At 40.3% G+C, this 26,549-nt stretch overlaps 1 protein-coding gene across 10 annotated transcripts in view; it reads right to left on the reverse strand.

The window, feature by feature from the left end:
• Window positions 1–26,549, reverse strand: part of ZBTB20 (zinc finger and BTB domain containing 20) — a 472,116-nt gene that overhangs the window by 323,614 nt on the left and 121,953 nt on the right. The gene's annotated exons all lie outside the window — the stretch shown is intronic.

Genomic DNA, 26,549 nt, shown 5'->3' on the forward strand with positions numbered 1-26,549 from the left:
AAAAAGGCTGATTCCTATAAACTTCATAAACTTTTTTTAAAAAAAGGAAATAAGCAGGGGGAGAGAGACAATACTAATTTCCCCCCACCCACAGAATCAACAGTACAAGTTCATACCTTAAGCACCACAGAACTGGGTTTATAAACCTCTCAGAACCCAGGAAACACTCCAGTGAGAGACCACACCTTCCTGTACAGGAATGGGCAGGGTAGAACACAACATGATCTGCAAGACAGGAGAAGCCCCAGGATCGAAATGCAGCCCTGGAAGCTACCAAGTTTTGAGTGAAGGTCTAAAAGAGTAGACTGGGAGTGAATCTCTAGTGTCCTTTCCACAATTCATGAGATTTTTTTGCTTATTTCTGTTGGAAAAACAGGCTACGTGAAATAACAGTTCGACTTCTGTGTTGCCTCTTTCAGGCATCATCAACCATTTCAAGGTGTTGTTATAAAAGACAAACCTAAAAATAATTTTTCTTCTCTGACAAGCAGTATGATTGCTCCATTAGCCAATACCATCACTTTTCCAGAAGCTGTCAGTAAAATGGCAGCTGATACCTACACAGGAAATAACTGCAATACTTCAGGTCACACAGTGTGACAGCAATGTGTGAATGCTGACTACTGTGTACACCAAACCTCACTTTCCACGTCCACATTTCTTTTCTTTTCCTTCCTAATCATGTGACTCAATGGATTGTAATGTAGCAACCCCCAAGCTGATAACACATTTATACCTTAATCAAACCCACATCATGTGCCTCAAGATGCCTAAACAACTGGAAATTAAAAAGAAAGAACCAGTCCTTTTCAGGGCTTCTGCCTTTTCCACTTGCACTCTGGAAGAGTACTGTGTGGCCATCCCTTATGACTGAAGTATCTGCAGAGAGTTTTCCCCTCTGCTTATTTCATTACTGAGACCAATATTCTGGCACATAATCCCATAGCTCCTGTTTACACCCAATACTGGGCAGAGCTTAAGCACTTCATGACAGAAGCAGCTGTTGGCCTTCCACACAACCTTCATGCATGGAAGTTGTGCACAGGTTCTGAAAAGTGTAAGCACAGACAGAGCAGTGTATTTCCAACCACGCTGGAGAACACCCTTCACTGTCTGAACAGTTTCTTTTCATCCTTCCTGAGTCAGAACACGACTACCACCTGTGGATTAACACTTGACAATACCTCTTTCTGGGAAGCAGTGTTTCTGAAAAGCATCTTGCTGTGCTACAAATCTTAACAGGCCCATCACACAGGTATGACACACCCTCTTACTGTGATTTTGGTTTCCTGTAATTAAGCTCCATCATACTAATTTGGGTAGCACTGGTAAAAGAGTGAAGAAAAAAATAATATACTGCCTCCTGCACTACCAGGATAACATTAATTTAATCCTCAGGCCAAATGTAATTATAAAAAAAAAGTATCTGAATATCCCCATCTAGTACACAAGTTTAGTATTTTATCTGAGTGTGAAGTTGGTGGCTCAGGTCCCTGTGTTTTCATTTTCTCCTGTGCTCTACTTTACATCCCAACTGTGACTGCATTCAGCAGCACACATGAGTGATTTCCAAATCATCAGCTCATATTTAGTCCCTATTTTCAACTGCACACTAGAGACCTGCACCTATTCCACAAATAGAAAGAATCCTAATGCTTTCCCCTAGGCTCCTGCTTAGGATTTCATTATTAATTATATTTGAAGGTTATACAGTTAAAATACTAACTTTTTTATTTGAACATTTATATTAAGCTGCTGAGATTTCTAGCAGCTTAGCAGCATTATTTCTGTATAAGAAAATAAGCCTCTTAAATTCTGCACGCAGGCCTCTCGTCTAAAATGAAGATTTTAGAAAAGCACTGAAAGGTAACACTGAGTTAATGATGCTTTTTAGACTGAGACCTTCAAGATTGATCCCACAGAACTCTATCACTTATCCACCCCCTTGACCTCAAGCCCTTTCACCTGCTCTGCCAACAGTGTCTGAATACAGATAAAGTTTAGCAAAAAGTTACTTCCAGAAGATGCCTCTCAGATTCATTGCTAATTACAATTCATTACATGGATTTTGTATTTCCAGTGCAATAAGAAGTTTAAATATTTGGTAGTAAATCCCAGAAGACTGTATTTAACTATTTTATCCAGAGATAATCAAGGTTAGGCACAAGAGTCATCCTTCAGGAATGGTTCATATCATGGAAATATTTTTGCAACGTGGATTTTGGCGGACAGACCAGATGACCTCAGCAAGAGGAGGTCAATGCCAACCAACTCCTATTTCAAAACACAAACTGAAACTCCAAAACTTTCAGTAACTGGCCAAATTTTGATTTTAGATATAAGCTGGAGTAAATCCAGAACACTGACATTTGTACAAAAATGGATTATTTCTTCTTTATGATGGTATAAGAGAAGAGAATTTGTTTCACTGAGCTAATTTATTTTCTAGTCTTCTTCTTTAATCAGTGGATATAACCCAAGAATTTGATACTTAATGGGTCAAATGCTGAAAAAAAATCTAAACAAAATTGTATCTGCAAAGAATGGACACAGTCTTTTTCAGATACATATTTTATATTTATTAGTGACAACAAGAAAAGCACCATCTTTCCATATGTCAGAGAGACTGAATTCTAACCCACCAATATATGTTTTTTTGGTACATATATTTTTTTTTGCCTCTTGGTACAACTCAAATAGATCTTTGCTCTTGGAACTTTTTGCCCATGCTTTTGACTGTGATGTACAAGAAGGTTCCTTTTCCAGGTCAGCTTCAGATTTCACAGCTGGACCTCTCTACTTACAGACCTGTACAATCTCATGAAGCGTTCCCACCATTCGCTTCCTCTCTTTAAAGCATTCTTGCTGGTCTGCAGCACTGAAGGTGCTCCCTGATCACCATGACCAGCCACAAAACCAAAAGTATCCCAATGGCATTGCTTTCAAGATGACAACACCATAAAAGCACCCAATAACTCTGAAAAATGAAAGCCCCTTCAAAAGAAGAGTTGACCCTCATAGCTTGATAAGTGAGAGTATAGAAATACCCCAAACCATGCTCTCTTCACAAGACCACAGCATGCCTTGTACCAGCTGACTGAGTCAAAGCAAAGGTTGCATCAGCATAACTACTCAGCAGTTACAAGCGTACTGTAGTCTGGAAATTCATCTCTTGGAAAATATTACTGGAAGCATTAAATAAAATACACTTCATACCTAGGCTTGTTATAATCACTCAAACTGTAAATAAATTCTAACTAATGACAACTAGTTAAAATAAAATATTCAATGTTTAAACCTTAAAGCACAGCAAAACAAAACTGCATTTAAATCCCATTAAAGGAAATGTATACAAAGCCTTTGATCAATTTTTCTCCATGTAAAAATTACGAGGAAAAGAACAGATAAGTTAAATAAAAATTTAAATAAAATTCTTTCCAAATTTAAGATGTGCAAGAACACCGAGGGGCATGAGGGTGCTCCTTCTAAGCAAGGCAGAATCCAACAACACAGTTTTTAATCAAAGGCACAAAATGGTGGGACTTGTCCTTGCTCTCTCTTGTCTTTTGAAAGGAGCCGTACACACCCCTTGTGTCTTTTAACACTGTCAGGAAGCTGCCTGAGGACAGCCTAAGTTTCAGCATAACTTGCAGAGACTCCATCTCGTGTGCCAAGTTCCAGCCTGGAGTGCATTTTTAACAGTAGAGTTATAAACCCGTGAAAATGGGGGCTTACAGCTGAACTGCCGACAAACCCTTCCCTGCATGGAGCACACAGCGCCAATAATAGACAAAACTGCCCCATTTTACAGCATGCAAAAAGGCTGGAATTCAGCTGTTATCAGGCATAATAATAAACTTCTGCTAGGGACTCAGGCTCTCAGCCTCAGATTTACATTCCCTCTGTCACTAAGAGTTTTTAAGTTAAACAATTTTACATGAAAATGCAGTACACAACATTTATATTACGGATGGCATTTGTTCTAACTGCTCTTGTGCTAAAACACTGTGCAATTTTCCTCCTGCTCTCCACCTCCTCCTCCCTATCCTGAGACACCGGAACTGGGTATTGACCCACTCACTCCTACTCTTGGGCAGGGCCTCATAAAAAAAATAAAATATCCCTCCAGATTGCCTTTTTGCTGCACTCATCAAGTCACTCCAAGAAGGAGGGAAAGAAAAAAAAATTAGCAGCAAAAAAAGCTGTAGGTTCAAAGTTCCCTCCTGCTAAAGGGCTGAGGTCAGATATGGAAAAGCTAGAGGGGAAAAAAGAAAAAGGAGGCTTGCTTCTCATGCAACAGACATGAGGGAAAAAAACCCCATCTGGTCTAGAGGATGTAAAAGATCTTAAAGAGTTGTCACCCAAGTTGCCCCAGTCACCAGGACACAGATCAGCTATTCAGACAAGTTCTTAAGCACAACTCTGCACTCCTTTGAAGTTTCCTTTTCTCCAGAAAGCCATCCTTCACTCCCCCTAAGGAACAGAATTACATCAGTGACCACCAAGTTTAAATTTATCTGCCCAACGTCTATATTTTACTTTTTAATCCATCTCTCAGGAACAGCTTTTAACGCATTTGGATTTTTTTTCTGTCATAAAATATTCTATTTATTTCCCAGCAGCTGGTGTCAAAAAAGTTGTTGTTTTCTTTAAATATTACTCTTAAATAAATAAAATCTGTTTTCATATCATGTAAAATTAGTTTTGCCTGCTGTGAGTCTGTGGTATTACAAAGTGATCATTTTTCCTATGAATTATTCAAAATTAGGATAAAAAAGGAGAATAAAAAGATGATGGACAATAGCACGCCATTCAATTTGTCTAAATGCTGCAGTCATACTAATAGTTCACTATGTGCAGCCCAGATGAAACACTTTTTCTTTGTCAAATGCAGCCACTAACCTTAATTTAGTATTTCAGAGAGAGGTACTGAAAGAGATTAATTTAGTTCCTGTGTCCCCCTGTGACTTATCTAGCTGGGCAAATAAGAGACATGTCTCTTTTTGCCAGCAAGACATCAGTATTTTGGACAACAAGTTTTTGCTTGCTTATCAAATCTGTTCCATGGCTCAACTAGTCCTTGACGGCCTTTAAGTCCTTTTTTTAAATTTTATTTTAACCTATTCTGTGTTTAAATCTCTGGTTTGACAGTGTCTCTCTGTCTTTTACGGAAAACTATTAGAATTGTTAACATTTCCTCTGGAGTCTTCATATTACCCCGTCTTTCAGAACTGCTGTAACTGCACAGCTGTAATTATTCTCACTTTGAATTCTGACTGTCATATTTGGAAGGGGATAAGGGTGGGATTTTAATAAATCATTCAGGCTCCCCAAGGCATATAGTATCTCACCAAATCTACTGAGAACTTTTAAGGGAAGGGCTTATGGACTCAATGTGTAGATAAACTAAGACATAAAATGCCTTTTTCATCAAGAAGAATAAGAAAATGATAATAAATTTGTGGGTTAGCAAACTCTGTTAAAAATGAGTTAAAAATGCTATTTAATTGGTTTATCACTGAGATCTTCCTTGTAAGGGCTTGAAAGCAGAATGCTTTTATGAAGCTTCAGAATATGACTACTGAGTAAAATAAGTATACTCTAAAAGAGTAGGTTTGAGACTATCATTAGAACACAGAAATTTGTTACATTCCACTTCAACTTCTACAATCCATACATTGTGGGAATTAAAATATTCCTATCACAATACTTCCCAGGGTCAGATCAGAAACAACAATCCCTTGTACCATACAAAAGTAGCAATTATCTACCAAATATTTTTAACACAACATTCTCCAGAAACATCAGCCATCCTTTGCCATCCTGAAGAAGTTTCAGTGTTCAGATAGAAAGTGAGGCTTTTTTGAGGGAGAAGGAGACTGGGTGGGGTTTGTTTTTCAATAATCAGAGAGAATCTCCCTCAGAATACAATGCAAATGAATTTAAATGAAAATCCTGGACCTGGAGATTGGAATCCTGAACTGTTTTCTCTGACCAGTATCATAAAAAGTGGAGTGTTTCATGCAGCAATGGTATGTTGATCACAAAGTCCTCCCACAACAAAGCAGAAACACGCCTGTTGTCAATTAAAAGCAAGATTACTATGAAGTGTCCCAAATTCCATTATCCCATAGCTACAAGCCATTACTCTTTTTTCCAATCTAATTTTTTAAGTAGGTCATATTGGTACACTCAATTTTTTTTTTTTTTTCCCCACCCGTGCCAGCCCAATTTTGGCCAAGTCTCCACACCCTTGAGATAAAACAAAATCCACATATTTATTTTATACAACATTCAAATATTGTTATACTCAACTCTCACCCACATCTTGCAAATTTGTGTAACTAGATAGTCAAATGCAGTAGTCCAGGAATCTTATTTGCATAGACTTTCAACATTTTTCATTTGAAGGCTAATGTAAATGGTAAATATTTGAGGCTTACTAGACACAATAGGGTGTTTAAAGCACAAAGCATCTCAAGACCTAACAGGAAAGAAACCCATGTCTGAAGCTATCTGAAAGGAAGACCCATCTGTTTCCAGGAGTCATCAGCCTCCTGCTTCCACACCAACTCAGCTGCTTCACAGCCATCTCAGCAGTACCCTACAACTCTGCGGTGCTTGGAGAATTTCCCTGCTAGACCCTTTGTGAACTTCAGGAAATGGAAGAAGAGAGCAGCTCAGGAAAACCAAGCTTTACCCTGAGCTTGAGTATGAACAAGACAAGACTGTGGGAGTAGTGTCTCAATGCCCACAAAGCACATATATCTGCTGGATGCAAGATAAAAGAAGAATTCAGATCCAACTCTAATTTTTGTAAGAAATCCCATACACATTTTGATGGATTTAAATTCCAGTTGGGGATCTTCCCCAGTGTCCACTCTGCCAATGGGGACTGCTGGGACTTACCAGTGCATTCCATCCACAGCCACACAGAGAAGTTAGACTGCTTCTCCAAATAAGAAAGTGCCCAAGTACATTGCAGTATCCTTAGCACTGACTTTTGCTTTGGTTTTTGCTTTCTTTAGTAATACACACTCATTAGGAACACTGTAAGTGAGCAAAATGTATAAATCCACTGACACCAGTAAAATTACACACATGTATGCTGACTGAAATTATTGATAAAGAACTGAAAGGTAGGAAAGTGATTAATGGTAGTTTACACAGTTTTATGGAAAACAGGTCTTGTCAAACAAACTTGATTTCATTCTTTGGTAAGGACATGTATTTTATAAGCCTAAGAGCTTATACACTTACAGTTTTATAGGCATTTGACTTAGGACTACTGCAGAACATTCAAATTCTAGTTCTGTCAATGAAAGCATGTTTTGAACTGCTAACTAATGGAAGACCCTCAGAAAGCTATTACCCTAAGGGGTCTTCAAACACAGGTGGGTTGGAGAAGACACAGGTAAAATTAGTAATAACAATAACACTATTCAGCATTTTGATCAATGACTCATAAAATCACTACTGATAAAAATTTCCAGGTGATGCAAAGACTGGTAAAATATCAGGAGAACAAGATATCAACAGATGGGGAGAATTATGTTTTCCAGAACTTCTGTTCTTTCAAATAAAACCTTTTAGTAGGCCAAGCCTTCAAGAAAAGGAATGCATGGTGTATTGCAGGATGGGACATGGGTGCAGGTGGGTTGTGCTGCACCCTGGAAAACAGAGATTCTGAAAAGGATTACAACAAATGAAAAACTGAACATGAACATGCAATGCAATGTGGCAAAGAAGGCAAAAGCAATCCCTGGTAGTGGGTAGGCTTGGAAAGGCATTTTTACTTTTCTCTATTGCATTGTTTTCTAAAGGGATCTTCAGTTGGGTGAAGAAAGGCGTAACAAGAACCAAAGTCTGGAACGTGAAGCCAAGAATGAAAGAAAGAAAAGTCAAATCGAAGCAGAAACAAATTTCACATTTTTAAACAGCAAGGCAATTGACCAGTGGAACAAAACTATCAATGAAGGGAAGAGCTTTAACCTCCTGATGGGTTCAAGATGGAGAGCATCTGTTTGTGCAAAACTGGGTTCAAAACACGAATGACCATTCTGACCTCAAACCATACAAAAAAGAAATTTCTGAGTTTATGTTTCATGTGACCCTCAGAGTCAAAAAGAGAATTCTTCCTTCTGGGTACACCACAACAAGCAGCCCTCCCACAAAAGATGAGTCCAGCACAGAAGAAAGGTCTCACTGCCTCTGAAGATTTCTGAGAAGAATTCTGAATTCTGGAGACAGCCTGGAAAGACACTGGTCAAATCCTCTGAAAAATATGTGTTGCTTTGTTTGTTAGTTGAGTAACTGCATTTTACCAGAATGCAGCTCAATGGAGGGCCATCACTGAGAGCTCCCAGCTCTCATTCAAGCAACTCCCAGAGCTGGAATGTTTGGAGTTCTCTCTAGATCTGCTTCTGGATTCAACTTCACCTTGTGCTGGAAGCCAAGTCAGGTCTGCTATCCACACAGTACGTTAAAAAAAAAAAAATAGAATCACAGAAGTGAATTAGAAAGGACCTTAAAGATCATGTAGTTCCAACCCCCTGCCACGGGCAGGGACACCTTCCACTAGAGCAGGTTGCTCCAAGCCCCAGCCAGCCAGGCCATGGATGCTTCCAGGGATGGAGCACCCACAGCTTCTTTGGACAGCCTGTTCCAGTGCCTCACGACCCTCATAGAAGAGTTTTTTTCCTTATATCTCATCTAAAACTGCTCTCTTTCAGTTTAAAGCCATTATCCCTTTTCCCCATTTGTTTCCATAGGGTTAATTTTCCAGTTATGACTCCTGGAATTCACAGATCCTGAAATTTGCTTCAAGCTCCAGGTTCAAGCATACATGAGATGACTCTGAAATGATTGTGTTTTACCCTCTACTATATTTCCCAACATCCATGCCACTGAAAGTTCACATATGGTCTAAGAATACTGCTACAGCCGAAAAAAAAAAGAGGCATTGATGAGGTTGTTTTTTTTTTTTTATGGCAGCAAATAGCTAATTTTCAAGTTCTACCTGAAAGCTAGAGCTGAAGAAATAAACAACCCCCTAAATATCCTGCTGGGCACAGCATCAGAGCTGGCTTCAAGGGAACAGCACCACCTACTGAATTATTCCCAAGGGTACTACCAATTATTCCTGGTGATTCTCTTGACCAATTACTGACCAGCAACTCTAAATAAATCACACCCCAAGATGGCACAGCTGCAGGCACTCAAAGTGATCAGAGATGTTTTCCATTGCTAACTCTAGCTTTAAATTTTCCTTCTACCTGCTGAAAATGGTTCAGCTTATAAATGCAATCATTTTTTGATGTCACTAAAACTATGTTTTAGTTACAGTTACAAGCAAATGTCACTCATCTACACACTCTACCTACTGCCTGAAAACAATATGATTTAAGGAGTATGTCAGCAGTAAGAAAAGACTCTTCCCACTGGATTAAAAATGTGCATTTTAAGAAAGGAAACACTTTTAGAAAGAAGGAGAGGGAGTCTTCTGTTTCTGTAGTTTATTTTTCTGCTTAATGAAACAAGGTTTCCAGCTTCTACAATAGCAGCTGCAAAGGCACTTCATTAATCTCCTGAGTGCACTGCCTCTCCCTGCATACCTGTAGCTGCCCTGCTCAAGACTCCTGAAAATTATCTGTTGGCATCGCTTCAACATTCTTATGAAATAAAAAAAGTTTTAAAAAAAGTATGAAACGACGTCAATTCTACAACTTTCAGAACAAACATGGTAACCAGCAAGTCCAACATTGTCTGTACTTCTCCCGTATTTTGAAGACATCCAGCAGCACTGAACTCCAACTTTCTCCCATTGAGAATAAATCAAAAGACTGTCTGCAGGGATCTACTCAAGTAAATGACAAACAGGGGAAGAAGTCATTACTGCAATCTCAACACAGACTGCGTCAAATGCCAGATGCTTGTTCAGGCCAAAGCCTTCAGGGATGATTAAAAAAACACACAAGAATTTTCAGAAGTATGCTAGGAAAACAAATGGCATGGGAAGCAAAGACTGCTCACGTCTCCTAACATCATCTAGACAATCTGAAAACCCCACATGATGAGATTTGGTCCAAGCATTTAGACAAACTCAAGGTTTCCCACCTCGTTCTGGAGTATTTAACTTGACTCACCTATTGAAAATAGATGGATATGCTCACATTAATGCCCTCTATTTTTAGAGGAAATGGCATCAGTGAGCCCCAGACCTCACCATCTGGGGCTTCTTGGTTTAAAACCTAAACATTAATTATGCAAGGGCTTTACAGGGTTCTCAGATCTGTAATGGCAAAGCTACATAGAGGAAATAAAAAGCTGGCGACAGGGCAGTACTCACAGGTCTGATTACTAATTACATTTGCTTCCTTATTCTTGCACCTGCCATAATTATGATAAAGGGTGGAGTTTCAAGTAGAGTTGATAGAGAATTTTATGACAGAATTCCCTCCAGAACACTGGAAGATACCACATGTTTTACAGCACAGTATTTGTTGAAACACAAAGATCTTTTGTGTCATCCATGCCATGGCTAACCCATAGCACAGTGATTTCCCTCACAGATGACCAAAATGGTCTAGACTGTGCAAAGTTTAGCTGACTCCAAATATAGAACTCTATTGCAGCATGGAATGGAAAAAATCTTTGCTTACAATTCATTTCATATATGGGTTTTAAAAAATGAAATCATTATCCCACCAAGTGAAAATTCTGGCGTGTGTTCCACTCAAGGTTTGGAGGACGAAAGGGAAATTAATATGTACGCTTGCGTCTATTCATGCAGTTACATTTTAACTCTGCAGTATAATCTGTTCTTCTTCACAATATCACAATATTTTTCCTAACAGATCTCTAAGCTCGAGCTTCTCTTCTACGGAAAACAGGACATACTGTTTTCCACATGCATATAGTGTACACAGTAATAAGAAAATCAAATGAAAACTACAGAAGTGGCCAAAATGGAGATAAGAGTGAGGGCTTATTTGCTGATGTATTTTTTTCTCCATTGGTGGAGTGACTTCCATAATGAAGTCCCTTCATTCATTAAAAAAACCTGCTCTTCATTCTCAGCATCCATTCTAACAACAAAATACTGCAAAAGTGCTTGATAATACTTATTAATGCAATAAAACCAAAAAAATACCATTCTGGCACCAGGAGAACAAGCTAGTTAAGCCCATTACTTTATTTTTTAATTCGCAGCAAACTTGTCCCTCCCACCACCTACCTCACCCCTCCAAGAAAAAAGGAAAAAAAATAAAGGTAAAGAAAATAAGACCTTAGAGAATGGGCAGTTGAGCAGAGGACTAAAATACCCCAGGCACCAGGGAAAAGCCTGTAACATTATCTAGAACGACAGCCCGGCCATTGTTAGTGCTGCCAAAGCACTGCATGTTCGCTGTGCCACCCCAGGTCCCTGGAGAACAATAAACAGAGCAGCTTAGGCAGAGACTGGTGTCTCTGCACTGCTCCCACCTCCCAGGGCCGGCCACGGCGCTGCCCCGCGCTCCGGAGCACAGGTAAGCCCACGGAACGGGCACCGCGCGCTGGCGCGCCCGGAGCTGCTGCCAACAACCAGGGCCTGTTTATTATTTAACAGTTGGTATTGCTACAGGCCTGGCACTGCAATAGAGCAATCTCTGTTTCAGCAAGAGCAAGCCTGATTACAGGAGCGCGGGAGCCAAATCATGTTTACCATCATCGGCGAGAAACTCAGTGCCCCCAACAGGCACTTACAGCAGCGTCTGTCTGTCCATCCGTCCTCTGGCTGCCTCCTCGAGGCAGAGCAAAGAAGAGATGGCATTCCTCATGTGGGACAGGGAAGTAAATTTTTTGATAGGATGGTCCTCAAAACTGCGGGGTACTCCCTGTACTGGCACTGGCCAGGCCAAGTCCTCCTCTCCATTTCTGTGAGCCCATTCGTAGCCTCAACTCACCACCTCAAGCACCTGATGTCACCCACGGCTAAAAAACAATCTTCCATCTCCGTGCAGGGCAGGAGTCAACACTGCTCTTGTGCATATAGTCTGCTTCACCTCTCTGCAAGGACAGCGTGTCACAGAGAAAGCACTGGAACAGGTTCCCAGGGAGGCTGTGGATTGCCCAACTCTGTCAGGGTTCAAAGTCAGGTTGGATAAGGCCGTGAGGAGCCTGGTCTAATGGGAGGTGTCCCTGCCCTTGGCAGGTAAGGGATTACCTTTAAGGTCCATTCCAACCCCTTACCATTCTATGATTCTATGGCTTCAACAGTGTAACTCCTGTGATTCAACGAAAGGCAACACTGACAAATAACTTGGTATTAAAAGTCCTCTTCACTTGTGCTGGAAGTTATCCCTGTACACAAGAAAAATCTGGAACACCTCCCTACACACACATGAATTTCGACTGATCCAATTTAAAAAATTTATTTACAGGAATGTACAAAGATTCAGACACACTCTATAACAGAAATTGTGAAGTATGGAATCTATTGAGTAAATGTAATTATCAAGTGCCATGAATAAATAATACTGGGTCAACCCTCAACCATCTATTGCAATTATAACAAAGGAAGATCTGACCGTGTTGGTGGTATGAAAACTTCAGTTTTAGCTTGTTTGTTTAAATGCTACCTCATTTTGGTAGCCACAAGAAGCTAATTGCATCTGATGGCTGCTTCTCAGTCTGCACAAAACAAGCTCAACCATCATTTACTTCCTGATGAACAGGTGCTTCTCCAGTTTTGGTGAGGTTCAGTGAGAGGGTGGGCAGCTGGGAGACATGCAGTCACTTGAATCGCCACCTCTGGTTTGCTACGTCACACTGAAACCTGGTGGAAAGTGACTTTTCTCACATCCCCCCCCTTCATTAAATGGGGGAAAATGAAAAAGAATGCATGTAAAAACTAACAACTGACTCTTTAATATTGATGAGGAGCTTAGCAGTACTGACATGGTACGTGTGCTTAGAAACACAAAGTTTGATTTTATTCTGCATCACTGCAACAGACCCTGCCTGGTCTCATCAGCAGAGGGACAACAAATGCAAAAGCCTGTGAAAGCTGAGATTTAATTTTAAGTTGAGGTCACTCCCACGTTAGGACAGTCAGGAGCATGGTAAAGAAGAGTCTTTCATTATGATTCCACCATGAGGAGGGCCCTGAGCATCATGAGGGATCCCATATCCCGGCAAAACTGGAGCCTGCCATAGCTTGTGGGCAGCACAGGGAAGCGTTACTCAGACAGGTGGTTAGAAGCACAAGCCACCACCTGCTCCTGGATCTCTTGTCGCTGTTTTCCCCAGCTGACTCTGGCCCTGGCTGCTTTCAGCTGGCCAAGGCAGCTGCCCCGTGCTGCTGGAGGGAGATGGCTGCAGGCTGCTCGCAGGAGAGGTGGGAGCAGCAGCTGTGCACCCCTTCCCCACCGCCTCCTGCACAGCCCTCTCGTCCCCAGAGACGGGGACCAGGCTGGGACCTGTTTGGATGCTCCAGTTTAGTCAAAACCCCTTGGCTGCAGCCCACACGATCTGCACAACCCCTGGTTTAAGCTGCAAACTGCAAACCGAGGAGAGCCTGAAGTAGACCCTGCAAGGCCGCCAGGAGCGATGGCTGTGCACGACTCTGGGCTGCAGGAAAGGGTGGGCAGAGCACACTCAGCCACGGCACCTGCCCCACGGATGTGTACAGCAGACTTCAGTCCCCAGAGCTGCCAATTCGGCACCAACACATAATTTGTACTAAATAACCTTTCAAGAATTCCAACACAAATAATGTAATAATAGCAATTAGACCCTTTACTAAGCATAGCTGTATCAGACACGCAGTCCAGTCATTTCACAGAAGGTAAAAAGCACTTGACAAAGGAATCTGCACCTTCACAGGCACTAGAGGTGTGCAGGTATATGTAATAATTGCATTCCTTGTGTATTAATGTTTGCATATAAGAAATGCATGCTGAGCTGGCATAACACCTCCTTCCTCAAATAATAACTAAGTTCCACACTGTGCCTGAAGTGCTCTTTATATAGTACACAGAAATGGGTTATGTAAAGATTAGAGCTGTGAGAGTTGTTCAAAACATAACTAAAAATCTAGCAATGAAATCCAATTCTAACTCGAGTTTTCCCAACACGAAAGTCAGGCCAGTTTTACAGAAAGATCTGTAAATTTTTTGATAGTTTTGACACTGAAATCATACCAATCTTATACCAATAAAGAGAAGGGAGAAGGAAAAAAAAAAAGAAAAGGGTAAAGCAGCATGAAAAGAGGCTGGAGAAGAAAAAACACAAAACAGGAGCAGTAAGGCTTTTCCCCTTCTTCCCATGCCTTTCTTTCCCATGGTGAAAAGGGGAAAAACAGCCCCCAGCTTTCAGTGAGTGAATCTTGCTCACATAGTGGAGCCACGGTGCAATGTGTGGAGCTCAGGGTGTTCAGATGCTTTTGTACGTACGTGCAGCGTTACTAGGAGATGACTAGATTTGGTACCAGGATAATATTCCACCATTGTGTGGTGTTTTCCCCTCTGATGTTGCCTTTTCCCCAGTTTAAAAAAGAGAAACTAATAAAAAAGAAAATTAAAAAAGATACAATAATTGTTACTGCACACTCTAATGAATTATTGTGTTCAAGGTTCCTACAAAAAAAGTAATATTATACTCGGCTTATGTTTTAATTGATTTATTAATATTTTATCACAGGAATGTAATTTAAGCTCCTCATGATTTAGATCTCATAAACCTTTAGCATTTTGCAAATTCAAATTCCAATTTAAAGCCAGGGCGAGCAATTAACTTTTCTATCATCTTGTCAGGGGAGAAGGTTCGTGTTTAATTTGAGACAAAGTGACAGAAATATATATACACTGTATGTATTACCCCAATTTAATTTATGAGTCAGCACCATCCACCTTCCAAATGTGGATTTAATGGAATGGGAGGAGGGAGTGGGGGGAAGACCCCCTGCTATTGTATCACTTGCTGCAATATCTGCCCCAAATTCACAATGAAATACTGCCCCTGGCTTATTGAGATACAGGACTAGATTGATTACAGCTCTATTTTCAAGCCTTTTGTTTTAATTTCCATTCACTCATCACTTTCTCATATAAAGTACGTTCTCAAATGTCAATTAGCATTTCCCAGCCAGCAATGGGCAGTGGAAGGCACAGCAGGTACTCCCACTGCCTGTCCCAACTGTGCTGCTTCCCGCCCCCAACAGTGCCCCTAAAAGGCAGATCCCAGGCAAAGAAAGCTCCCCACGGGATTGACACAAGTTAATACCTGTGGGGCCAAACCCTGTGGTCCTCACTGCCGCACCAGTCACACTCGAGTCCGCGTGGTTCTCACTAGATTAAGGAGCAAACAGAATAACAAGTGGTGCTACTAAACTGTCCTTGCTACTCCTTCCCACTCAGAAGGACATTCCAAGCCCTTTATGTGTAAGGAAGGAAACCAGCCGTCTAAATTTGCATGGGCAAAATCTTCATGAACAAAACAAACAGTTGGTCAGCATTTGCATGTGCTGGTTTAATAAAGTAAGGGAAGGGCCATTCTATGGCTACCTGCCAGGGACTTCCCAGATCTGCTGTCCCCACAACACAGCTCAGCACTGCCCAGGAGTCAGCTCAGGAGCTGGAAAGGAGACTGAGAACATGGCCCACATATCACCTATTGCTCTTTGCTGTGTCCCTAAATGCTTACATAAAGCAAGCTGTTCTTCAGCTTTCCAAGGGAGGAGAGGCTTCACTGACACGTGAGAACTTTGCCATTACTGTCAGCAAGCCTGACAGCCCTATTGTATCCGAGGGAATTGTTTCAGAAAGGAGTCAGGGGCTCATTTCCAACACTTCTATACACAACCGAGCTGAATCTCAAGAACCACAAAATCTTGATGCAGCACACTCGGGCCCAGACAGTCCAAGATACTGAAATAATCAGGTCTTATTATAGTTTACAGAGCTGTCACACACACAGCTCTGTGATCCAGATCTATATCCAAGCCTAAGTAAATACAATTTTAAGTTGTAGTTCAACAAGCATGTCAGATGGAGCCACGTCAGAAACATTCTTCCTCCTCATAAAATGAAAATCCTGGCCTTCATCTTCAAAACATTTGAAAATCAAAACTTCTTTGAAGTAAACAAAAAATCTCCACCAGTTTAAATTAAATATTTTGTTTTACTTATTCCAGCCCACTTCTCTGGAATTCTTAGTCATCTTTAGTATTATTTTCCTTCCTTAGAAATAGAAAAAGAATGCTATTGTATTGAAAAAAATCCCGATTCCTTTAAGCAAGCAAGAAAGCAAACAAACAAACAAAAAATATATCTGTATATATGTACACAGATGAAAAGTTCATTCAAAGCTTTTCTCCATATCTTCCCATGCAGTCTTATTTTGCCTTATGGTAAAAATCTGCATAGCAGAAAATAGACTTGGGGTACAGCCACTGCACAAAATTCAAGCTGCAGAAGATCTGATATCCAGCCATATTTCAATCTCAATACACACTGGACTTAAAGCCAAGCTTGAAAATCTTGTTTCATGCCTGATTCATTTATGAAGCTTCACTCTAATTCAAAGCCTTATCACTCTCTAAACTCAGGTAAAAAAAAGAGGTCTGCTGTCATGCATATTTTTAGACAAATTGTAACAGGGTCTTGCAATTTCCTTTGTTCTGTGGTGTCTGCACTGCTGTTAGACACCATCCCACACTGGCATCACTGCTGAGGTGTCCTAATACTTGTCTGAAAAATACTATTAACTGCATATCACAGGCATTTGAAAAGCATAAGAAAACCATAAACTTAATTACACTGGAGTACTGGTGTGATCTCACATGAAATTTGAGCTTCTGTTATTAAAAATAGGGAGATTGCATTTACTTAATGCTTCTTACTGTAAACCAGTCAATTCTAAACTTTCAAGATTGTATAATCAGACAAAACAATACTGGGGGGGGGAAGAGGCTGTCTGTGGAATTTACTAGCACAAACATTTCACATGTCAAGCAGCAAAAATTTGTTTATTCTGCTAAAAAGAATATTCCTTGAATTACTATTGTATATGAAATAGCATAGCTAGTCAGACTGCACAGCATAAAGTCTCAGACTAGAAAAATTTACAGGAAAGAGTGGTTGCCTTACCCCACCCCCCTAAATATCCAACACATTTTGCATTTCAATCAGCTTTTAAATTCTTACATTTTTTCTTAATGTTCTGTAGCCATTACATCTACTCATGACACTGGGAACATCTCCCTTTTCCATGAGTTATCTACTCCGAGGTCAAGAAGAATTTTGGTTTTGTCACTTCTTTTATCCAAGATTTCCCTGTCTTGAGCCTATGAAGTTTGTCTGGAATAAAAACAAACAATGAAGAACCCTTCTACTTCCAAAACCACAGCCATGAAAAAAGTGGCTAGTGCTTGAACTAGGATCACGACTCCATTGCACTTAGCAACACCCAGATTTTAGATAGGGAGCTGAACAATGCTCTTTGGAATGATTCACATCCAGAGACACTGACATCCCTATGGGTACCCTTGCACTTGCAGGTCTCCATTTAGAGGTAGTGGTAATGGCAGGGGTGGAGGGGGGAGGAATTAAATAACCTCCCAATCCTTCCCTAACCCTCAGAGTAGCAGAAGAGCTTTATTACACAATGCCATTAAACCACCCCTTTGCTTGGAGAAAAGTAAAACCACCCCCCTTCGTTTCTCTTCCAGTGCCCACCAATGCTACTCCCACCTCTTCACTCTCTGGGACTCTGATTAGGGAAGGTGTGTACATAGCACAAAATGTTATCCAGGCAAAGGCTTGCCAAGCATGTCTACCTCACAGAAATCCAGAAGTTTCCAGAAGGTAAAAAACTTTTCTAGAAGAGTCTTAATTCTGCTCATGACACGAACCTACCACGAGAACACAGCAGCTGGACTCTGAAGACAAGGATGCTGAATCTTACTTCTGAACATTACAATTTACACATTTAAATTAGGAAAAAAGTTTTATTTTTAGACGTTTTATCATCAAAGATCGCTCCCAAGGGTAATGGCTCTGGCAGAAGTGCCAAATCTTAGTCTGCACTGTCAGAGCTTCTACACAGCAATGTTTGCTGTTCACAATGCATTGCTTCAGACACGCAACTGACTTTGATTTAGGCATAAAAAATCTTGTGTTCCCCATTTTTTGAGAATTAAAGATGCCTAAGGTAGCAGAGGAAAAACAATTTTCACATTAATCTCACTCACACCTGCTCCTTCCAGCAAACAATGTGCGATCACTCCAGCTGGACAGGAACACTGCAGCTTGTAACACGCAAGGTAAAATTGTCTGTTGAGGAGCTCACTGCTGTAGTAGCGCCCCATCTAGAACCAAGTTAATCCAAGTTATATTCATTTGGAAAAGGCAGAGGAACCTTTAGGGTAGGCATGGGGGGAAGAAATAATCTCCTTCCAGTCTTCTTGAAAACCGACATTCAAAAATGAGGTTACCACATAGTCTTACAAATCAATATGGTTTTGACTCACTCTCCCCCCACTACCAAATTACAAAAAACCCCAAAGACAACCCAGCATGACACCTTAAGAGATTAAAAACAGGAGAAGCAGAATAACCTGAGAGGCAGGAACACTCTTTTTGAAAGGGCACTCTTCAAAAAGTAGCTTCTGAAGCGCACCTAAACAATTCATACACTACTTTATTTAACGTTCCTTCTCATGTTTGCCCAGGTTCATGTCAAGGGTACTGCAACCGAAGGTGTTTCCACAGCAAACTTTCATGTCTGCTGCAATTTTCCCTTTCAAATTCAATACAGTAAAATGAAATGAAGCAAAATGAAACAATCTTTATATACCAGTTCAGCAAGCATTCCCTAGACCTCATTGTGCTGCATCTCTCATCAGCTCTCATTTACTCAGACAAGACAGAAAAGATTTGCAGTTCCTATTACATTTTCCCACCCTATTTCCCATTCTGTGTGCAATTTTTTTTTCTTCAAATAATACTGATTGTGTCAACTGGAGGGAAAAAAAGAAAAAGCAAGAAAGAAACAAGCACTCCTTGCATTCTCTCTGTAGTAATAAAATATGAAAAGAAAGAATTTGCAAGAAAACAGCTGAATTCCCAGTGCTTAGAAAACGGACCTGGCTACAAACAGACACATTCTACTCAGAGCAACATCTCCCACTAAACTGTCAAAGTGTCAGGAAGAGTTGTGTGCACTTTTGTCAGTGAAGAAATGTGGAACATAGTGCATTTCCTACCAACTGAAAGTCAAAATCCTGGAAATTGCAATTTCATAGGGAGAGGAAGGAAAAACAAACACACACACACACAAAAATAATAATTTTTTTAAAAAAAATTGCATACCAGAAAAATGATGCAGACCAGGATAGTATTGACTTCATTTTTGTCTTTAAAGGAAATCAAACAGAACATTTTCAATGGTAGAAATAATGAAGAGTTAAAACAAGTAAGTGAATTGGTAAGAGAAAGCAGAAATAGTAAAATACTAGCTTGCTTTGCAACCCACCTAAAGATGTCTGATTTTACAAGCAACTCAGTTCAAGCACATTTTTTGCTTTAAGCACATGCTCTCACTGTAATCTTGAGAATAAAAGCACCCTTTTGTTTTCTGCTATGTTCTGCCTCATATACTAAACAATTTCCAGTGTTTGCAGTACGTGAGGCAACTGGCCCTAAAGAACACAGCCTCTTACTAAAGAATCTCTATTCCACCACAGACCAGGTCCATCAGGTGTTTTATGAGAAGAGTGGTTCCCACCAAAACCAGCATGTGATCACATAAAGACTGGAAAAGCACAGGGAAGTTGAATTAAAGTTGCTCTGTCAACATCAGTTCTAGTGTTCACAGGTTTGACTTCAGGTAAATGAAATATTATTTCACTTAACTTCCCCCCCCCCCCCCGCCCCCCCATGCATTTAATTCCTTGAATTTCCAAACAGCCAAGTGAAAAAGAGCATCTGCTACACACCAGCATGTCAGTGCTTTGTGGCCATCAACAGTATGGCAACCTTCAGGACCACCAGACAGACTTTTGCCTTTTGAGGGGCTTCATTAAGAAGCTCATAATCACAGTAGGTCCTTCTTATTTTCATGGAACAGCAATTGTCAGGGTAGTGAGATGCACAAGCATAGAGCAGGAATAAAAAAATACCTCCTTGCCACAAAGGTAATTCAATTGATTTCATTCCAAACCATGAAGACACAAGAACTCTTAGATGTTATCAGAATATTTTTAGCATGGGCAAAACCAAATGTTTTCTTCTAGTAGCAGATTTATAAACAGCCAACCTGAGGCAGAAGCAGCTCTTCCAAAACTTATGTTTAAAGTTACTAAACTAATAAAACTTGTTACACGTCAATAAAGCCTATATTCAAATGAGAGTGGTTTCCGTGATGGTAACTGCAAGGCAGAGAAACTTGTGCCTAATAAATGTAGGTAAGGTGCATGAGAGAGCAGAAAGGAAAGTACAGGGCAAGCTGGAACATCCAAAACATGTAATTTTAACTTACACAAATGCAACAGGAGCATGAGTTCAAGGGAAATCCCACCTTATATGAGAAATGGTGACTGATCAAGCTGAACTCTTCCTACACATACATTATGTTCAGGCAGCTATGCTCATTCAGTTTAGTGGAAGAAAGTACCTGCATCATTCCCCATATCTTCTACACAATCCCACTGCCCTGGGGATTCAGATGCTGATAACAACAAGTGAGAAAGGGAGGGTTTTTTTCCAAGAAGGGAGAGAACTGTAAAACAGGAGATGTCTCAGCCAACAGGAATTTTGTCATCTGTAACAACCTCAGTCACTTCCTCCTGAGAGAAAATACACATCATCCTCATCACCACTGAATGAACTGACAGCGCAGTAGAGTTATTTGTTAATTAGATAAAAAGTTAAAGTAACTTGATCCTACCAGACAAATCCTATAAGGCTTTCCTTATGGACCTGAAGGTCCTGCTTTACTAAAGTTCCTGCCACCACAGCCTTCTCTTTCACTGGCAGCACGAAGACAAATTCACTACTTTGGAAGGAGCAGAAAAACAAACCACCCACTATTCACCCGACAGTGTTCATAGGAGGCACTACCCTGACTGCACTCCCCGAATTGCACCGCTCCCGTAAATGTATACATTACAAACACACAGGTCTGGAATCTCCAGTCAACAACCAGCATTACAAACAACCACCAGAGAATGTATAAACATTTGTAGGAGCAAAAATACTCAGTCTGGCCGCACCACACACAGTGTTTATTTATCTCCCTTAAAGAAGATCAATGGAAGAAGACATTTGAAACAACTTTTTAAACAATGTGTCACTTTGTGTTAGTTTATGTCACTGGGGCTTCTTCCAAGTACTGGTGTCACAGTAAGATATGAATATGTTTAGATAGTTTTTTTGTTCCTTTACTACAGTCATGGCAGCTGGGCACGAAAGAACAGAGAGGAGAAGAGCTGCTAGTCTGATTGAGTTACTGATTTAACATTTACAGTCTTTGCAGCTCAAGAGAAAATTGCTGTGTATTTGTAACCTGAATGCAGGTCAGTAACTTTAAAAGGTCAGGCTGAACGTTTAAAGTCTTATTGTTATTAATTCCCCGTGAGGTTCCAGTTGTGTGAATGCCAATGAGCAGACTCAGCTCCTACTGGGCTGAGTAGCAGTTAGCCTGCACCTCTAAACACCAGGTCCTCAAGAAAATGGAAAAGGAGTTTGGAAGCGATGACTTTCTTTGCATGGATTTCCTTTTTGGGGTTTCCTCATTTGCTGCCAACTTATTAGCTTCATGTCAAGACAACTGCTTCTCCATCCACTTATTTCACTCTTTAGGAATACACAAACTATTTTGGTGCCATCTTGCACTAATTTACACAACATCACAAGATTTGGTGATGCTTCTTAATAATACAGCTCCCCATAGTACACAGGACTTCCATATCCGCTCTAGTTCAGAGGTATCATAGTCCTTTGCCTCACAAACCACCTCCACTGCGCTTGGTCTGTGCCACCAACCATAACTTTGCCATCAAGATAAACCAGGGCAAAGCAAGGTAATGCAACTTAGCAGGGTGACAAGGACAGCAGTAGGAGCAGAATGTGAGTTTTGCCTTTCTAGTTCCCCAATTCATCAGAAGGACAGCCAGATGTGAGATGGTGAAATTCAACAGAAGTTATGATTATGTCTCAGGTAGATTTATATTTCTAAGATGCAAATACTATGGTGTGGAGCTCATGTTATTGGCCTTTCAAGGGTCTTCTGACTCTACGGAAGTATTTAGATACTATAGGGAAATATCCACAGGAAAATGAAAACTTCTGAGTTTTGTTTTCTCAGGATTCGACTCCCACTTTAGAAGATGTAGATACTTAGACAGCAAAGCATGCAGAGTCTCAGGACACTGGGGTCTGGTGTCTCACCCTCTCACTTAGGTTTATTGCCATGACATATTCCCCTCCTCCAGATCTAAGACACCAGACTTCATTATGCACCATTGATTTATCTAGATTTCCAATACTAGAAATTTATAAGAACAGATGAACATCTGTGACCACATATTTGGTAGTAAACTTGTTTTAAGGATCAGTGTCTTGTGGAGTCACAAAGCCAAGAAGGCAATATTATTAATTTGCAGGCTTTGGTTTAAGCCATATATTAGTGATGTTTTGCTTTACTTCCTACCCTAAATACACTTCAAAATTTGTCATGACTCCCCATAAGTTAGTACCTTTGATGCTTACTTTTTCAAGAAAAATTTCTCTTGCTTTGCTGGTGTGGCAACCTTCCAGTACTGCTGACCCTCTATGAAGCAGTCTTTCATTTTAATGACTTCAAAAATCTCTTAAGATCCCTTACCCAGGACTTTCAGGAGCAAGTAGCTTTCTGCTCTGGGAATGTCATCTCCATTACTAACTGAAAAAAGCAATGCTTATGTATCCCACACCAACAGTGAAACACAATCAAATAAGGAATACTGGTTAGATATTAGACACTGAGCACAGTAAGAGTGAATCTGCTGTAATTGTTGGGAGAACAGAGACATAGCTTAGTGAAAACAGATCTTGTTTCACTGGAATACAAAATTCTAGTTTTTAATTTGGTGCTAAAGGGAAGGAAGAAACACAGTCTAACATAAGTTCCACTGATAAGGTACCCTGCATTCCTATAGCTTGTAAAGGCATTACACTAAAAGAAACACATTTTGTATGTGCATACAGGATCTCCAGCCATAATAACACATGAACTACTGCCATCCATGTTACACTATCACCATCCCACTTAGCAGTGCTTAAAAAGTGACTCTGTTAGATTGACCAAACTCCCTTCATTTGTGATTTTTCTAGTTATGCACCCTGGCCTATTAAGTGGGCACACCTTGCACCCTTGCCATTAAAAAACCCCTGCAATACATTTGCCCAAATCAGTGCACTCCAACTCCTACAGAAATTATCCAACAGCATGAGCTGACTTGGAAAAAAAGTCTGCCTTGCTGTGAAAGAAGAATTACCCCACCAGAACTATCCCCCTCACGGCTCTCTTTTTCTTTTTTTTGATTTACTTTTTAATGGAAGCAGAAACCCCTATCATCTCACCTACTCCTCTTTTAATAAGGAATGACTGCCGTGACTACCCCCATCTAGAACCACCATTCACTGCCAGCACCTCTGCTCTCCTCGTGTGCTTAGAGAATAACTGATTAGCACTTTGCATAATTAACCTGATTAGCACTGTGCATAATCAAACTGATTAGCACTTTGCATAATTAAAAAGAAATAATAATAATAACAATAATAAGCAGTAGGTAATAGCAAAAGCTGCTAGTCCCAATGCCTGTTCGTTAGCTCTAGGATTAGTTTAGTGTGGCATATTTTATTTCTTAAAACTTTAAAGATGCACAAGCTCCTGAGAGGTACAGCTTTAAAAATTCTCATTTGCTATCAAGATCACTAGTGAAAAAAATTATTTGTTCCACTATTAAAACTTAGGATTTCTTGTGCCTCCCACTGCTGAAGCTGAAGACATCAACAGGATGGATGCCTGGTCTGATGCACCAGGGGTTTGGTTCCCATATCTGTCTAGAGTACTGCTACTGGATTCATCAGCACAGGATACAGAAGTCTCACATCTTTTAATGCATATATATGTTTTCAATGTACTTCAAGAGTAGGAAAGCGCTATTTATTGTTATTGCTGAGACGGATAAGGTAGCAAGATGCATATCCTCAGAAGTAGGTAGGCAGTGAATTCTCTCCTGCCCTGAACAATTATTCCAGACCACAGGAAGCATGGTAAGGAATATGGAATTAATCAGATCCCTGCCCCTAAGCCTCCATCACTTCTCCCCCATTTGAGTATCACTCATCTACATGTATTTTTTGCAACCTGATCAAGAATATGAGAGACAGAAGGTACTTTGTTTGCTAGCCTGTCCCACGTCCAGTGTAAATCCCCCCATTAGGATTTCAGGATTAACCACCACCTCCCAAAATCTGAAGAATGTGCATAACTACACCTACCTAGATTGCAAACTCTGTGTAGACATCCATGTTAAGTGCCTGCATCACTAATGACTCAGTTTTCCTGGACATTCAATGCCAGGCAGTCTAGAAGAATGGTGAGTCAATAAACCATCAACATTTTCTGCCTGCTAACGTGGCCTCATCCCTCCTCGTCACCAGTATTTCCCATGTTACTCCTCACTTTAACCTCATCTCTCTCTAGCATCCTTATATTACAGCTCAGATTTCCTTTGCATTCCTCACAACCTTCACATATTCTATAATGCCTTCACGAGTACCTGAACTACTCACTGCCAAACCTCAACCACGCCCTTACAATCACCCTGCCTACATCTCCCCCTGGGTACCAGAGACGTTGGGCCTTCTCTGCTGACTGCTCGGCCAGGGTGGTTGGGACACTGGGCAGCTGGGGCTCAGCTTGTTCTGAGTGATCAGCCTGACTGCCCTTAAGCTGTCCAGAAAGGAACACAGTGCCCAGAGTGCACACACCGCTCAGATGCAGAACACAGCACGCATAGAACTCTCCTCTCCTACAACTGTGGCAAAAATACTCCCACTCTGTCCAAGCTTCCCTCGTAAGATCTCTCTCATACAATAAGCCAATGAGAAATTGAAGGGTGGAAATGGCAATAAAAGATAATCTATTCATAATTGGTTGCAAATGAATTACCCATGCAGAGAGGTCTCTCCATCACCCTAAGCTAAAGAATCCATATGAACAACAAAGGGTGCAGAGCTAGTTACTCATTTCACAAGTTGTTTAGTTTCAGTAAAAAAGTGTTGCTGTAGAGATTTCTCAAGTCCAAATGTTCCTGGGGAAGGTAGTTCCAGTAATTCTGGGAAGAATGCCAATCCTTTGGCTTTATATGTAAATATTTAAACAACATTATTTATATATATATATTTTTTATACACATATACATATATGTCTTTAGACTTCCAGACTTGCAAAACTGCAACAGAAAAAATAGGCAAGTTGACATACAGCTATTGCCTCTGCCTGAAACCATGCTGACCCTCCGAAATAAAATACAAAAAGAACTTCGTATCACTTTTGTATACTGATCCACTCAAACAGAAGTGCTGAAAGAGCAAGAGCAGAAATTGAAAAGGTAGAGAAAGAGAAGTCTCAAATTTTGTCTCCTTAGAAGTGGCAAGAAAATGGGGTTTGTCTATTTTAAATCTTTCAGAACCTAGATGAATACAAGTGCTCCATCCATGGGTGTGGAATCTCCAGTTTTGGATGACACAAAGCTTCACATTCCAAGCATTTTAGTGGTGTGACACCTGACAGTAAAGCTGCAACTTCATGTTTAGAAAGGTCACTGCTGTTTCAGGCTTAAATCAGGTCCATACCTCAAAAGGGGTAACTTGGCAGAAAATGCAAGTGAAAGAATGGAAGTGCATCTGGCACTGAGATCTGGTGAATAAATAAAATGAGAAAAAAAATAAAGCTTTAAAATTGTTGAGGAGAGGGTTGATAAAATGGAGGAAGATGATTTAGTGAGAAAAGGTATCCAGTCAGAGCACACAATGAATAAATCAATCTATGAAAATAAAATTTACCACATGAATCCTACCTCTATCTACTCAGCAGAAAACACACCCTTGTACAAGGTACATGTGTGTAAATTCATAGCTACATGATTTAAAGAAATAAAATACTTATGAATACAATAATTACATGTCAGTATGTATAGCACAGTCACTGAGTTTTAGGAACACAGAAGTGCACATACATAAAAAACCACACAAAAAATAGGACCAGGAGTAGGGGAAGCCTTTTAGAAAATATTTTAATGGCTTTATAAAAAGCCTTCACCCAAAGTTTGAGGGGCTTTTGCAATCTTACATTTTTCTATTGCAAAATACACCTGCTTTCTTCTCTTTTTTCCCCTAAACTAAATATTTCTTCCATCTAATGACTCTCTTTATTAGACAGCATCTAATTTGCATACATTTACATACAATTTAACTGCTAGCTTGTGAGAACAAAGAAATGGCTCTGTATTGCACTGA

The sequence above is a fragment of the Prinia subflava genome, chromosome 28 (genome assembly GCF_021018805.1).
Source record: "Prinia subflava isolate CZ2003 ecotype Zambia chromosome 28, Cam_Psub_1.2, whole genome shotgun sequence".
NCBI lineage: Eukaryota > Metazoa > Chordata > Aves > Passeriformes > Cisticolidae > Prinia > Prinia subflava.